We start from the raw sequence: 17,030 nt of genomic DNA, 5'->3' as shown, positions 1-17,030 counted from the left end.
CGTGGCACAGCCCCGGGTCGGGACAAAATTACAGTCAAATTGCTCGCTAACTTACCCAACCCGGCCTACCAGTCCTTATTGGATTACATCAATTCAATCTGGCTCGGGGACGCGCCACTCCCCAACGATTGGAAAATCGCTCTGGTCACTTACATTCCCAAAGCTGGCAAGGCCATAAACACGGACAACCTTCGCCCCATCTCTCTCACCTCGTGTGTGGGCAAACTAATGGAGACGATGGTGCGTGACAGGTTATCCAAGTTCATGGAAAATCAACACATCTTCGCAGACACCATGTTCGTATTTCGCCCGCACAGGTCCGCAGAGGATGTTCTGCTACAACTCAATCGGGACATCCTTGACCCGGTCGAATGCCCCCACAACGATAAGGTCGTACTCGCCTCAGACTTGAAGGGGGCCTTCGACAACGTTACTCACGAGGTAATACTCACTCATCTTTCACAAGCCGGCTGCGGACGCAACGCGTTCAGACACATTCGGCAATTTTTGACAGATCGTGACTCCTACATTAAAATCCAGGACACAGGTTGACAAAGACCACAGGACAAAGGCCACAGAGATGCGTAGCTTCACGTCCAGGAAGTCCGAATGGAGATCGGAGTTGCAGTGAAGGGTATATTCGATGCAGTCGTGTAGGCCTTAAGTTTTATTAATTTAAATTAAATTATGGGGTTTTACGCGCCAAAACCACTATCTGATTATGAAGCACGCTGTAGTGGAGAACTCCGAAAATTTCGACCACCTGGGGTTAGTCTTGTTTGGCGAGTTCCACTCGGTCAGTGAGAGACTGCGTGCCAGGTGTCGAAGCTGCCTTGCGGCGTCTGTCTTCGAAAGCGTAAATGGAACGCTGTTCTCTTCTTGATGTGATGTGTGCCCTTACAAAAAAAATTGTTGAAAGGTTATTGACATATCATTGTTCAACGTCAACAAATGACCTTGAAAGATCATTGGGGAATTGTTGAAACATCATTGAGGAAATTGTTGACAAGTGTTGATAATTGGCCCGCGACATTCACTGGAAACATCATTGTGGCCTCTCAATTTGAAAGATCATTGGCATATCGTTGAAACTATGGTGTACTTCAATGCTGAAAGACCATTGAAGCGTTGTTGAAGATGTGTTGTTTGTCAATGTTGAAACCCAATTGACGTATTGTTGAAATGTGTTGTTTGTCAATGTTGAAAGCCCATTGAAACATTGTTGAAGCTCAAAATTGAAAGCCCATTGAGGTATTGTTGAAATGTGTTGTTTGTCAATGTTGAAAGCCCATTGAAGCATTGTTGAAGATGTGTTCAGTCTCTAAATTGAAAGCCCATTGACGTATTGTTGAAATGGGTTGTTCGTCAATATTGAAAGCCCATGGAAGAATTGTTGCAGATCTGTTGAACATCAACACAAATTATGTTGAAATCCCTTTATGCCCCACTGGGTATTTAGCAGTTTAAACCTGCACTTACCTTAAAATACTGCTGAGCTATGTTGCATATAATTACCTTTGATGTCACGTTGGTATGTTTGCTGTGAGAGGATAGGGATAAAATTTAAATACAGCCGTTTTGTATCGCAGGCCTCTGTCACCCTGGGCTCAAAACATGCTCCTAGATTGCCTGTAATAAAACATATTGCAAAACTGCTAGCAGTACTGTTATGCCACTTTTTTCAATTGTCAGAGTGAATGGTCCTCCACAAAATCAAGAGTGCTGAACTGATGCAGACAAAAACCATTTTTATAGGTGAACTGTTTATTTGTAACCAAACATCTGTGTAAATGTACAACCATTTGTAGTTTGAGAACATCAGAAACTTCTTAAAAACTATTGCACAGTACAAACTTCCTGCAGCTTGACACCATAACAATTGAATACTGAAGGTGTAGTCTGTGTGGCCCTCAAGTAAAACACATTTCCCAAAAGAAATAAATTAAAAAAAAATAAATACCTAAATAAATAAATGTAGAAGCAGACTGACATGACTGTCAATAAGAACACTCAAAAAAGGTACTTGCTTTCTCTATTAGGGAGCCAGTGGTACTATTACCATGGCACGATTTGCTTGAGCCCACAGCACTCAAATGAGACCTGATATGCAGGGTGGTTATCTTTAAGTTTCATGGAATTTATTAAACACGGACTGTTGCAGCTAACATAACTCTAGATACAGAGTGCCAAACATTACTTGCATGAGAAATCAAGACACCATAGTCAGCTGACTAAGAAAAACTCAGTTCCTAATAAAGTTTTTACAAATTGTAGACGGTAATTTTACAAGGTGTATGCACTAAGAACGAACTTCCATAATGACACCAGTAACGAGACACATGCCATCAAACTGACTGTAGAAATGCACTGCTGTAGCACTTTTTTGTTAACAAAACGCACTGTTATGCATTGAAGCAAAAAGGTACCGGAATGCCCATGTATGTCTCTCACATTTATGAAAAAATCTCGCAACTGGTGTCATCCTGGAAATTAATTTCAAGTGAATATGTCTTTCAACCTCACTGGCTACAATTCGCAAACTGAAATATGTGCCTTGATGTTTAAGTGAATTAATAAATTTATGAGAATCAGTTTAATGTTGCCATTTCTTGTGCTAGTAATGTCCACCTCTGAATAATCCAGCTCAAGAACAAAAATTATGCTACCTGGCACAGACAACTTTAAAAAAATCTGTAAAACTGAAAAAGGACCACTGTACAATCCTTATTTGTTGGTTGAATGGCGTGTGCCAATTTCAGTAAACCTTACATACTTCTGAAATATGGCAATCACAATAAGTGATGCTTATGGGAGCAGTTTATTATGCTGCATTACTGTTGCATGATACAGTTGCGTTTTCTGCCATGATAACGTTCCTGCACAGGTCATTCCATATCAAGCGACTTATTCATATTAACTACTTCAGATTTTTATATGAAAAAAAAACTATTAGTGATGTGCTGGAATAAAACAAAGTTACTCCTTTTGTGAGTTCAATTTTATTCACTGTCACAAAAAAATAACGAAAGAATTCAGAAAAATATATGGTTTCATGCAAACATGAAAGGCACATCATTGCCATTACCGGAGATTTTTTGTCGCATTTTAAATTTAAGCCGACTTATACCTATTAATTGTTACTCATGTATTTTAGATAGCAATAAACCATGTTTACAAAGCTATGTAAAATGCAGTTTTTACTGAACTCTGACAATGGCACAGATGCACTTGCAGGTGTGCGATTCCATGCCGAATCGACCAGTGTTTTTTTGACACCACACATATAGCTGAAACATTGCCATGTGTTTACTAGAGTTCAAAACTCGTTACCCACTTTTATTAATTTTTGCCAGATATTTTATAGCATTTTGGTGACAGTTTAGTTTTCCTGCTCAGCTGAGCTAGAGGACATCAATCAACATTCTTTTTCAAATGCACATTGTATTGATCGAGGCCTTCAAATGGTGTGCGTGGAAATACGGTGAAGTGATGCAACTGCCAAAATAGCCAATTTTTCAAATATTTGAATACTTCCAATTGCTTTTGGCACCGGCAAAAATGAGTCAAATTGCAATCAGTTAGATTTTTTTTCGTAACGAAAAATTCACAGGACAGAACTTAAATACAGAATGGTAGCCCAGGTGACATAGTATAGCAATAAACTATGTGCAGCTTTGAAGGTTCAGCTGATCGCCTGTAAAAAAAAACAAATTCTAATCTTTTGCAAGACGCTTCATGTTGAAGGAAAAAACAGCTTTCATAGTTGGCCAAAAAATATGTGATACATTATTGGATAGCTCTACATGTCTGCTATGCATGTGTGAAGTTAAAGAAGGCATTATTTTTAAATGCGAGAAATTCTTTTTTGAAATTTTGTCAGCACCGACTTTTCTCGGATGTGCGCACAGCTTGCCGGCTGGGAATGCACACGACAAAGCTGGCTTTGTCTCCACACAGATGACAGAGAAGTGGTGTTAGGGTCTGCATTTTATTGCCAAGGGCCACATGCTCTAACGCAACGAGGCTTGTGTTTGGTGTGGGCCAGGTAAACCATACAGCCATTGCACATAAACTATCAATACGAGGTCTGTTAGAAAAGTATCTGACCTTTGGCTGAAGAAAAAAAAAACTGGCATAACTGGAGCGTTGGAAACCTAATCACCCTCAAAGTAGTCTCCTTGGGACTCCAGTCACTTCTCCCAGCAGTGCTGCCATTGTTAGAAGCATTCCGAGAAGGCCTCTTTCCGAACGGAGTTTAGCTCAGCTGTCGTTGCAGCCATAATGTCTTCTCTTGTCTGAAATCGCGCTTCTTTCAATGGCCTCTTGATTCTGGGAAACAGCCAGAAGTCGCAGGCGGCCACATCAGGAGAGTAAGGAGCCTGTCGAACTACAGGAGTCTGGTTATTCGCCAAAAAAGTCTGAATCAAGTGCGAGAAAAGCATTGTCGTCATGGATGCGCCAATTTCCTGTTGACAACTTCGGTATCTTGCGCCACACAGCATCACAAAGGCCATGGAGGACATCCCTGTAGTAGTCTTTAGCGATTGTTTGACCCTGTGGTGCGTACCCGTGGTGTACCACACTGCGGGAGTCAAAGAAAGCAGTCAGCAACACTTTAACGTTGATGCGCACTTAGCGGTCTTTGGTTGGTGACGTGGAATGCTTCCACTGTAATGACTGGGATTTGGTTTCCGGGTCGTAAACATACCCCCAAGACTTGTCACCAGTGATTATGGTGTTCATGAAGTTAGGGTCACTGTTTGTGGAATCCGGCATGTCTGTGAGACTTCAACACGAAGTTGCTTTAGCTCCACCATGAGCAGCTTGGGAACGAATTTCGGTGCAACTCTCTTCATGGCCAAATCTTCAGTGATAATGGAATGTGGATAAAATGTGCTGATGCCCACCTCTTCCACAATTTCTTGGATAGTCACACAACAGTCCCGCATCACCACGGGGTTCACTTCGGCAATGACCTGGTCATTTCGGCATGTTGATGGCCGACTGGAGCGTGGCTCACTCTCCACCGATGCGTGGCCGTCTTTAAACTGGTTGTACCACTCCTTAATCTGTGTGCTGCTCATAGCATAGTCACCAAAAGCAGTCTGAATCTTCGGAATGGTTTCCACTTGGCTGTCGCCCAGTTTCTGGCAAAATTTGATGCAGTAGCACTGCTCCAGTCACTCCGCCACTTTCCTTGCAATAAAAAACCGACGAGAGCACTGTGTACTACCTCATTCAAATGCTGCGTCCCAGCAAGTCACGCTATTGGAAGGCAGGAAAAAATTCGTCCACGTGCACAAAGGTTCAAGGGTGGCTGATGAAAACATACTTGTTACATATTCATCAGGTGTTCGCAAAAAAAGGTCAAATACTTTTATAACAGACCTCGTACGTATTAAATATGTGAGGGAATCCTGCAGTGCTAAAAGATATGGTTCGTGCAGTTTACAAAAAGAAATATCAGCTATTATGTAGACAGTAAATCCAGAAAGAGCGCTGATATTGTATATACAAAGCATTTTAAAGGGCATGTCGCAGTGCAATGCAACATAGAGGGAGCAGGACACTTTGTGCCCTGCTCCCTGAAGCCCAATGACGATGCAAGTAGAAAACACCTTCATAATTAGGACTGAAAACCTACATGAGTACGAACAAATTCTTGTGGTGTTTGCTACCACTGTTTCAGAGCCGGAACATGCTCATCTATAAAAGTCGTATGTGCCATGTTTAGTCTGATGTGGTCAGACACCATTGGCAACCACTTCTTGCGTTCATGTTAAAAAAATACGAATTGAGACTGCAGCTGCAGCGCTAGACGTCACCTGCCTTCGCAATGATAAAAAAGGCAGTCAGTTTGTTGAATAGTTCTTGTGGCTAATTATATTAACAATATTTCCTTACTAGATGACATGGCTTCATATATTTATGCTATATTTATGCTGTATGTGTGATCCACAAATGAACATTATAAAAAATAATTTATCGCACTTAAAGAATAATACCTTTTTGTTACTTGTCACATGATAGCAGACATGTAGGGCTGTGTAACGATGAGCGACATATACTTTTGTGCCAACCACCAAAGCTAATTTTTTTACCTTCAACACGAAGCTTTTTGCAAAAAATTTGAACTTTACAGTTTTTTAGCTGATGAACTGAACCTCCAAGGCTTGCAATATTTTGCAGCTATCCCAAGTCAACCAGTCTGATTTTATATTTATTTTGTGCCTTCTGTATTTCCCTACGTTAGAAGAAAATTCAAACTTTGCAAATTTTGGCACTCACAGCACTTCAGTCTCTTGACATGAACACCATCTGAATATTTGGATCATACAATTTCCCTTTCAGAAGAAACGTGTATCAGTGCCTTCTAGCTTAGCTGGGCAAGAACAATGAATTTTTGCCAAAGTTCAAAAAAATTTTTGCGAAGGAAAATAAATGGGGAGCAAGAGTTTGGAGCTTCAACTATATCTGTGATGGTCAAAAAAACGTTGGTTGGTTGCCCTGGAATGACTCAAGTGTATGTACGAAAGCAAATTCTCTCATTGTACCTACTCAAAATCAAGCAAACTTGAAATGGTTTGCCATAATGGAACAGTTCTTGACAAAATTGGGTGGTTTGGCATGAAATGGCTTAAGATACTTAAAAAATATATTAATAAGGAAACACTTTCCTTACTAGAACCATATCAAAAACTAACATAAAAATGTAGTGAACTATAACAAAGCACAGCACTTGTATTCTGGATTGAGCAATCCAATGTGGACTTCTCAGGAGACCCACATAATTAACATAAATAAAATTAACATGAAAATGTGAAGGCATAGAAAGGCACAACATTTGTAAGCTCATTTGAGAAATCCAAATTGGGCCCTTCAGGAGACTAACACAGAACATAAAAATGTCAAGAGTTACAAAAGCACAACACTTGTGTTTTGGTTTGAGCTGTCCAACTTGGGCTCTTGAGAGGTTATTGGTCCCATGCGAGAAGCGAGGCCACAGTTCTTTACATAGGGCATGTTGGTACCAGGCAATTTGCGACACGTGAAGCCTGCAAAAACAAGAAGCCAGAACAAGTTTTAAAAAGCAACTTCCACATGCAAAAGAATGGCATGCAATCTGCCCTCGTGAAATTGATTTATGTATTTGTGTTGCTTTAGTCCAACTTTCCACGGGTACAGCTTTACAGCATGACCATTTAAATTTATTCAGTGCGGCACAGGACTCCACTAAGTGTCAAATGCAGGAAAGGGCAAAGAGGAACAAAACACTGTAGCAAAATAACTTTATGAATATCCTCAATGTCAAAGATGTGAGCTTTGCTTGCTGAGAAACGAAATGGTGAAACAAATTCATGTCGTTCATAAATAAACCTGAACTGACAACTAAAATTATTTCTTGTAACTTTCATAATTAAAATTTGCTGCACTTCACTGTGCTTTTCCATGCTCCAAATACAATACTGTCATGTCACTACAACTGAGTGTAGCTTCATTTGATGTTAGGTTTCCTGAGTTCACATGCAATCGGAATGTACTTCTCGCCTTACAATGACTTAAGACTTTCTACATTAAAGAAGACACTGCTTACAGTGAAGTATGTTTTCTGCCTCGACGACTGAATTACTGTTCTAATGAGGATTCCGTGTAGTGCACCAAGCTGCTTAGCATGACACATGCAGAATGTGACAGAGACGAAGAAATGGCGTCTTCTAAGAGCCATATGCGATAGGGCTGACTTCTTTAACCCTTTTAGGGTTCACTGCCGTACATCTGTGGCTGTGATGGAACGTTCTGAAAAAAATTTGCCTTTTCAGAACGAAGTGTTGCCTAGCATCCCACTGGAGGTGCTGCAACCTTCTGAGACTTCTAGAAAATATTCTTATAGTGCTGTCGCTCCTTGGGTTTCTCCAAAACTGATTTTTCACCTAGCTCCTTGGTGTCTGTCATTGCAGTAATTTGGGAGTGTTGCCAAAGGTTTTTGTAAGTTTCATTACACAAAAAAATTATGCTGCTTTATCCTGCATAAAAAAATAAAACATGTAAAACTGCAAATACTGAAATGGTATTGCCACTTTATTGTTATTTAAAAATATTATTTACCAGTTTATTTTCTCGGAATGTCACTCTGAAGAACTTAAATCTGCAATAAAAATATTAAGGGTGCGCGAAAAGTGATTTTTGAGGCTGAACCGAATAATGCTAGAAGCAAATCAAATAATGGATAGTTTCTGAATAATGAACAGCTGATAACACACTTATTGTAAGATGAGGCTCACATCCTAGTATTATTAAAGTTAGCAAGTTTCTGTCATTGTTATGTTATGAAAAGCTGTTTATTAAAAGCACAAATGGAGCAGCAGAAAGTTTCTTCACATGCACAGGACTCTTCAGTAAGCATAAATGATTGCTGTACAGCCTCTAAAGTACAGCTACTGAAGTAACGTAGCCTGGTCTGCTATTACAAGTTGTTACGTTTTATGTCTACACTATGTTATTGGAGGTGAAAATTTACCGTACTTTGGCTCAAATTTCATGTTTTATTGGTGTTTCGAAATATTAGAATACTCGCATTTACAAATAGTGACCATTTAAAGACTAAATTGAATAGGACACTATTCAATTCGAACGTTTTGAGCATTTGCACACCACAAAAAATATATAACTCCTAAATTAGAGAGGCATATTTCTCCCCAAAATGTGATCCTCAACGGGCTAAACAAGAGCGACAGAAAAGCCCATTCATCTTTTTGATTAATTTAAGCCCATAATCTACTTGGCAATGGTTCATAATAACCCTGTTAACAGGTAGGTGAAGTAAGGAAGCAGGAATTAATTCTAACAATTTCAGAATGGGAGTAGTGGCATTTCCGATGGTCTGTAAGAAGCTTTATACATTAGGCCCCAAGAGCCTATTCTCAATTTATTGAAGTATATGGGGAAAAGCCACATAAATATTTTTTTCATATCTTAGAATACAAAGTGATAAAGTGTGCGTTAATAAATACGAGTCATAGGTTAAGTGCTTAGAATGAGTAAGCGCCCACTAAACGTAGTACTGTTGACAGCAATGCTTGCAACTCTGTCCCTGTTGTTTCTTTGATTGAAACAACCAAAAGAAAATTGCCACACCACTCAGGTTCCCTCTGCTAAAAGGCTGCTGTCTGGCATCACATGGACCTCCTTCAATATAGGAGCAACCTTAATTCGATGTGGTCTGTTAAAATTGGTGAAACTACTGTTTCACATCTCAGAACCTGGAGAGCTGTTTTGACTTCTGCAATTTGGTGAACATGCTCCTGCTCGAGCTGAGCAGTAACCACACTTGAGCATGCCTTCTCTGCAATTCGCGTATTAGAATAAAAGTTTCAGGCTAACTAAACATGTCCTCCATGCCAATAGATTTGGAGCGTGCTTCACAGACAACTATTCCTTGCAAAGACAGCCAAGTAACACTGCTAATGCGCAAATGCAGCTCATTTTATGTGGTGGAGCCACTAAAAACTTTCAGCAGTGAAGGCAGCTTTTAAATTTTAGAAGCATTTGAGTATGGCGGCATTATGCACTTAAGATCGTACGAACAGTCATTCCAAATAGTAGGCTATTGTCGCACACAACTGCACACACGGGCTACTTGAAAGTCGTTTGTTATGCCAATGGCAAGTTCATAATTTTAGAAAAAAATGTGAATGTAAAAATGCAACCAGAAATGATATATGGTACTTGCCTATAACAGCACTGACCCTGGTGGGGTCAAGAGCCTTTTTTGCCCCTTGGTGTTATTTCCAAAGCGCAAATGGCCCATGAGCTCCTCCTCTGTGAACACATGGTGAAGCAAGGCCCTTGCAAACTTTCCTGGTCCACCATGGCAGGCCATGGTAAACTGTGCCAGGATAACCTTCTCAATGTGCACTCCTTCAACCTATGTGAACCTGCATGTTTAAGTAAATGTTAGCAAAACAGTTTTAAGCCTTTCAAGCACATTCACACAACAGCCCTACTGCAAATAAATTACAAAAGTACCTGTTGCAAATCTAGATTGCTAAACTTGACTTCTTACAAGCTTCTTATGCTGTCTGGACGCCACATGTTTCAGAAAAACAATCCAGCACAAACAAGAATAATAAACCAAAGTATCCAAACATCTAGTACTTGAAAAAGGGGAGTACCAGCGAAACACAAATGACACGCACACAAGGAAACGGCATTAGACACGGACGGACGTTGGGACGGACCAGCGTCCATCCCTGTCTAACGCCTTTTACGTGTGTGCGCGTCTTTTGTTTTGCTGGCCCCCCCCTTTTTCAAGTTCATCATGCACCAACTGGCCCAAGAGCTTGCGCTAATGCACATCTAGTACTATTTATTGTGATTACCATTCTTAGGATACTTCACATTTTCAGGTGTTTGTCTCTATTTTCCCATCCATTTGTGTCAATAGGTAGTCCATGGTCTAATGGGGAGATTGGGCTGCTATGTTGAGGGAAGAGTTCAAAATCAACCGTTGGAACAGCTTGGGTGACTAGGTATGCAACCCTGGGCATATGCCACTTTTCAATGAATCTCCTTCCCGCTATCTTGGGCAACTGCTGCTGCTTGTGTTGGCAAGCAGCATTAGGAGCTCAAAGAGGGACATGATTGTCGATCATTACTAAGATTACCACTACACATCACGTTAGCTTGCTGTGCTGCAGAAGTAATATGTGAGATTCCACTCCACTGTATGAAATGTACATAAGTTGCAAGGACAGTATGTGCCAACCACCACCTCAATTAAATTAATCGACTCGCAAAGCACAGGCTGCACAAGATCACGGAGTGAACTTAGAAGTTTGTGGACAGTCAGTTGATGTCCATGTCAGGGACCTCTAGGGAAACTGTCATTTCCTCGATGTGCATCATCGTGCCGTCATACATTGTATTACAATTCTGTCTGTCTCGTTGTACCACCGTTCTAATAGTCATCACGTATCACCACAATTCAAAATATAAATAGACACTTATATCTACTGTTTATTTAATCTTTATGGAGAATACTTCGAGCATGAGTTTTTGCAAAGATCATGAATTCTACAGCTTAAAGGAGCACTAAAGCAAAATTAAATTAATTAAATTCTGGCGTTTTAAGTGCCAAAACGACAATCTGATGTTTAGGCACGCCTTAGTGGGGAACTCTGGACTAATTTTTACCAAATCAGGCTGCAAGGTACCTGGGCAGTTTTGTATTTCACCTCCATCAAAATGCGGCTGTTTGATCCTGTGACCTCGTGCTTAGCGGAGCTGTGCCAACACCGCTAAGCAACTACGGCATGAAATCACTAACGACAAAAATTATTTTAGATGTATCTGTACATGACCTTCCTACAATTCAAGAGATTCACTCATACCGTGACAAGAGGCTGAGTAAACTGTAAAAGCAGCAAGAGGAAAGATTGGTGGCAGTGCTGCCTTGAAGTTACCACACCCGCTTGCTGTGACGTCATGGATTTTGATGATGTCTGTTGAGGTGTAGCAATTTTTTTTACAAATAAAGATGTTCTTCATCGTATTCCAAAAACCCAAAATAAAAAGCCTCAGGAACTTTTACAGAACCAATACAGCCCAAGTTTGAAAAAATACTTGGAATCCATGATGTGACAATGAGGCGTCAGCACAAAGATTTTGGGGCGATACTCAGAAAATTGAACTTTGAGCTTTATTTTCTCTAATAATCAAACAACTACCAAGAAAGTTACAGAAGTAGTTATTTAAGACGATGCTTTATTTTAAATTCATTTAAGGTGTCATTAGTGTCCCCTTAATACAAAACAAGGAATGCACTTGGCTGCATAATAGGTTAACATGCATCACTCGTTCTAATTAAGGTAGGATTATCAGTATAGCAAAGGGCATGCACTGGCTGCTCCAGAGGGGAGCCCTTCCACTTCCCCTCAACCTCCCAATTTCCAATTTCTTTATGAGCAGTGATGCAAATTCTGTATCTTAACGAGACATAATGCCAAGGAGATTAAAAATGCCATGCTGGCTACAGCATGTGGTGACCGGCACTTCACACCGTCCAGCTCGGCATCAATCTTTTTGGAATTTGGCCCTTGAAATGCAGAAAGCCCCAATCACTGCTCGTTCTTCAGCCAACTTTCTCAAAGGGTGCTGCTGTTCTGGTTTGATACCTCTAGCTGTGCACTGCTGTATGACATAGGTCATAATACCTTCGTTCTGGTAAAACTAGAAAGATGTGCACTCATGCAGACCACTAATGTCCACACTAAGTTTCTGAACGCCCCTCTCATATCAGGCATATACACTGAAAAAGGCCCATTCCGCGTTTAATATGTTCACAAGTGACAATGAAATTCACTCCCAGTCCCAGTGCAGTTGCAAAGTCTTTAAGCTGAGTGCTTAAAGGCACCATGTCTCCTAATGAAGGCACTCTGCACCAATTGATCACCGGAGCAAATGCGTTGCAGTTGCATCAGCAATGTTGTTGTTTTTTCTGCTTCCTGCAATACATTTTCACGGTATCACTGTATTTGATCATCGTGACGCTACAGAATGGATGGCCAAAGAATTCACTTTTACCGTTCCAGCTGGGGCCTCTCCCAGCTCATTTTGAATCTGAAAAAAAGATGTCACTATTAAAACGTGAAGCCACGATGCAGCAAAAGCGACAATCAAAAGAGCTACATGGACCATTAGGCTGACATAAATGGACGGATACAAATGACTAGTCATTGAATACACTAAAGTGTGGCCGCTCTTGCCAATGGCAGTGTGACCTTGTCAAAAAATTTATTTCACATTCCTCTACTTATTTTAAAAATTATTTCCACGCATCTACTTAACTGTTATGGCCACATATTAAAGGCAGCTCCTTCATATAAAACCAATGTTACATTCTTTTACTCCCCGTCTACCTGATGCTACTGAAGTTTTGCTTACTCTCAAAGAAAGAATTTCACAGAACTGCTCTTTCGACAAAGCATTATTCCAAGCTTGTGGGAAAGCGTCGTGATTTAGTTCACAACGATGCGCTCCCCTTTCAATCTGTTCACTCTATAGTGCTCTGATTCAAAGCAAAAATAGCTTTTCGACATAACTAGCTACTTCTATGGTCACAAGAAACATGGTAATTATTGATGTTTATGTTGCCGATAACGTATACATGCCGCCTCGAAACACAGTGGGACGACAACGCAGATATGCCAGGCATCTCGTTCCTTTACTGATTTTAAAACTATTGTTAAATCAGTTACTGAAGTGCGAAAAGCTGCAATTTCACGAAATTACATTATTTTGAATGTTGTAGGACCTGGAGTGCCATGAAATCTGCCTTTCCGTGAATGCAAAGAGCGCCTACGCGAAGCCGTTTGGGCGAAGCACTCGATGGCGACGAACGGAGAAGATGAAAAAATAAAGTTGAATGCGCGCGACCTCGGGGAAAACAAAACGCACGCGGTTGGCAAGGCGTAATGATTTCGCAGCACTCTGTGGCATCACCCCTATTGTATCTCACGTATCGCATGTACACCCTTGAAATTCTTTATTATTATTGCGCGACAGCCTCCTCTGTGTTTTCCGATCGCGCGCACATCGGCCGCACGGCGTGTCAGATAATGACCTTGAAGCACCGCGGAGTCACTCGATCCTGAAGGGAACAGCGCAACAGAATACACTTTCGCCAATCCCACCGCACCCCCACCCCCCTTTTTTTGCTGAAAGCTCGCTCACACGCCTTGTACTAGCGTGGCGCAAACGAAATATCTTCGATTACAGTACAGATCGGGTGGTTTCACGTCGCATTGTTTTGCGCTCATTAATACGGCTAACTCAATCGGTGCTCGAACACCGTATCAGAAATCATGGCGTACAACATGCCCTGTTTTAGGTGGCACCACATAGCTGCCTTACGTCACCACAAGCGGAGTGTAAAGTTAAACCAGGACAAAACTCCACGTTATCTACCGCAAATCTAGTGCTGTACAACCCATTCTCGCAACGGAAGGATAGTACTAGGAATGAAAACTAGAAAAGAGGCGCGCGGAAGACACGAACAAGCGCTGAAATCATTTCCCCGCTTCCGTTCACCGCGTCGCAATGGACGAACAAGGGGAATTCGAAACACTCACTCACCCTTGATGTCGCTGAGTCGGAGGCGATCATGGCGATCTTCGAGGCAACAAGTCCATAAAAAGCGAGCAACACGCAGAAATATTCCAAAGATGTCACAGCGAAGCACACAAAGAACACAGGAAACGCAGGAAACTCTCATGCAAGCTGCGTGCACGAACTCGCCGGAATGCGCCAAGCAACAGCGCAAACGCGCAATCATACATGTACACTCATACAAATACACGCTTATATTATCATAAATTGTACCATTGGATAACAAATTATGTAATTTCATGTTATTACTGAACAATTGTTGCGATTTGCAAGTGTATAAAAGTTTTTTGCTTCGCTTTTTGCTGAACTACTTTCTTTAGCGCAGTAACACAGTGCACCGGCCGGAGCTAATGGCATGCGCGGGAAAAGGCGCCAAATTCAAACGTCACAAACGCCGCGCTAATTTGTGCTCGCACAGTTTTCGTCGTTTGGATTAAAAAAAAAAGTAATGCGTGCCGCAACCATGCGAACTGAACTATTGACCAGAAAAGTACAGAAACGTCGCTGTTTGTGCTTCTTATTTCGACGTCATGGCAAACTGCGGGCGGTCTGTCGTCCCATTCTTTAAACATTTGTGCGTGTGCTCCTGCGCTGTGCGATTTGTCACCGAGAACGTATAGCAGCGCAGATTGTGCTTGGTAGCCGAGCAGATTCCGAACACATTCGCCAGCACCCCGTCTAGGTCACAGAACAGAATTTGGCCTCCATGTGAATATGAGCACCATGTCGTACATATCGGCCAAGCTTTTCGTTTCGTTCTGTATAGCGCGCTAACGAGTATGCGAAACGCACTCCGTAAAAACGATGTTCACTCCTTTCTCCGCCGCTCCCACCGTGGTGGCATAGTGGCTGAGGTGTTGCTCTACTAACCCGAGTGCTTGGGATCTAATGCCGGCCGCGGCGGCTGCATTTCGATTGGGGTGAAATGCAAAAACGACCGTGTACTGTGCGTTCGGTGCAGGTTAAAGGACCCCAGATGGCAAAAATAAATATGGCGTTTCTTACTACGGTGCGGCTCATAACCAAAGCGTGGTTTTGGCACGTCAAACCCCAGACTTGAATTTTGTTAACGTTCTCCGCCACCTTGACCATATTTAACATGGAGGCATGCAATGCCGTTTCCTAACACACAGCCAGGGCACTGGCCCCTTATAATGGACTCCGATGGAAATGCAGGATGCGTCCAATCATCGGTTGTTTGTGACTGCTTGTAGGGACGTTTGTCTTCTCAAACTGCATATATATATATATATATATATATATATATATATATATATATATATATATATATATATATATATATATATATATGCAGGGTGTTTCTGCTAACTTTAGGCCGAGTGTAAACTCTATGACGACGCGACTAAATGCATGTTGCTCCCTTTGGTATGTAGCGTGTCGCGCTATTTGTGTATTTTTGCTTAATTAGCTAATTAGTCAAGCATAATTAACCAACTTCTGAAGCAAGGAAGTTAGGAAAGAAATTCCAATTAGAAAGTTGCAGAGCTGTTGGCAACACGCCTGAATAAACAGTTTCTGTCTTTCTATCTGTTAAGTATTATTCTTTTTCAGCTTACTGCGGATGCTCGCGAAATAGGAAAAGCACCACGTGACATATGCCCGCCTGCGAGTCGTGATTGCACTGCTCCTAAGCCTTCTGTGCACAAACGAAAACATACCATTTAACCGGTGTGAACACCCGTCTGCTTATCGCCATCATGAACCGCAGCGAGGGAAGCACGTCGCTGGCGTCAATACCACAGCCAACGCCTTCGTCACTGCCCTGTCGCCTTTTAAGCGGCAACACACCCTGCTCGATGGTATCCTCGTTTGGGAGCGCTGCAAGCATGGCGCGCAAGCGGATATATGTCAGGTGATATTTTTTCTATTTCACGGGCGTCCGCAGTAAGCTGAAAAACACTAACACTTAATAGATAGAAAGTGAGAAATTGCCTAATAGGACGTTTTGCAAAGTGCTCTAGAGCTTTCTAATTAGAATTTTTCGCCTAACTTTGTTCCTTCAGAATGGCTAATTTTCTTGACTAATTAACTACTTAGGAAAAATACAAGAATAGCGTGACACGTACAAGAGTGAGCAACATGCATTTGGTCGCATCGTCTTATGGTGCATCGGCATATTTTTAAACTCTGAGTAAAGTTAGCTGAAACACGTGTATATACGTCTATGGTTCAAGTAACGTGAAACAACACCCTGTATATATGCAATGGTGATCAAGTGATCAGTAAAGCAACATATATGTGCAAAAGACGCACACATACATATGTGCGTGTGTTTTTCACATGTACTTCGAAACTCAATATTGCTCGTGACTCAATTTTATTCAACAATAAGTTAACAGCATTTAGTCAACGACTTTATTGTTGGAAACTACTCAACAATGGTTCAATAGTCAATACTATTCAACAATATGTCAAGAGAATTTAGTCAACGACTTTATTGTTGAAAACTACTCAATATTGGCTCAATAATACTCAATACTATTCAACAATATATCAACAGAATTTAGTCAACGACTTTATTGTTGGAAACTACTCAACAATGGCTCAATAATACTCAATACTATTCAACAATATATCAAGATAATTTAGTCAATGACGTTATTGTTGAAAACTGCTCAACAATGGCTCAATAATACTCAATACTATTCAACAATATACCAACAGAATTTAGTCAACGACTTTTTTGTTGTGAACTGCCCAACAACTTTACTGTTGAATTATTGCCTGTGGTTTCAATAATTGTTGAGGTATTGTTGAAAGGCTATTGAGTCAACAATTCGTCAACAATATGCCAACAACTTTTCAACAGTCATTTTCATAAGGGTGAGCAGCATTAGCGGCGG

General features: G+C 41.1%; 1 long non-coding RNA gene across 1 annotated transcript; it reads right to left on the bottom strand.

The window, feature by feature from the left end:
* Positions 1-905: 905 nt before the first annotated feature.
* Positions 906-14,292, bottom strand: LOC140215168 (uncharacterized). Its single transcript, XR_011892097.1, has 4 exons — positions 14,134-14,292; positions 12,583-12,618; positions 9,731-9,935; positions 906-7,055 (listed from the first exon to the last, which is right to left on the bottom strand). It is a non-coding gene; the product is annotated as an uncharacterized lncRNA (long non-coding RNA).
* Between the last annotated feature and the right edge of the window lie 2,738 nt (positions 14,293-17,030).

The sequence above is a fragment of the Dermacentor andersoni genome, chromosome 1 (genome assembly GCF_023375885.2).
Source record: "Dermacentor andersoni chromosome 1, qqDerAnde1_hic_scaffold, whole genome shotgun sequence".
NCBI lineage: Eukaryota > Metazoa > Arthropoda > Arachnida > Ixodida > Ixodidae > Dermacentor > Dermacentor andersoni.
This window is presented reverse-complemented; position numbering and strand designations above follow the sequence as displayed.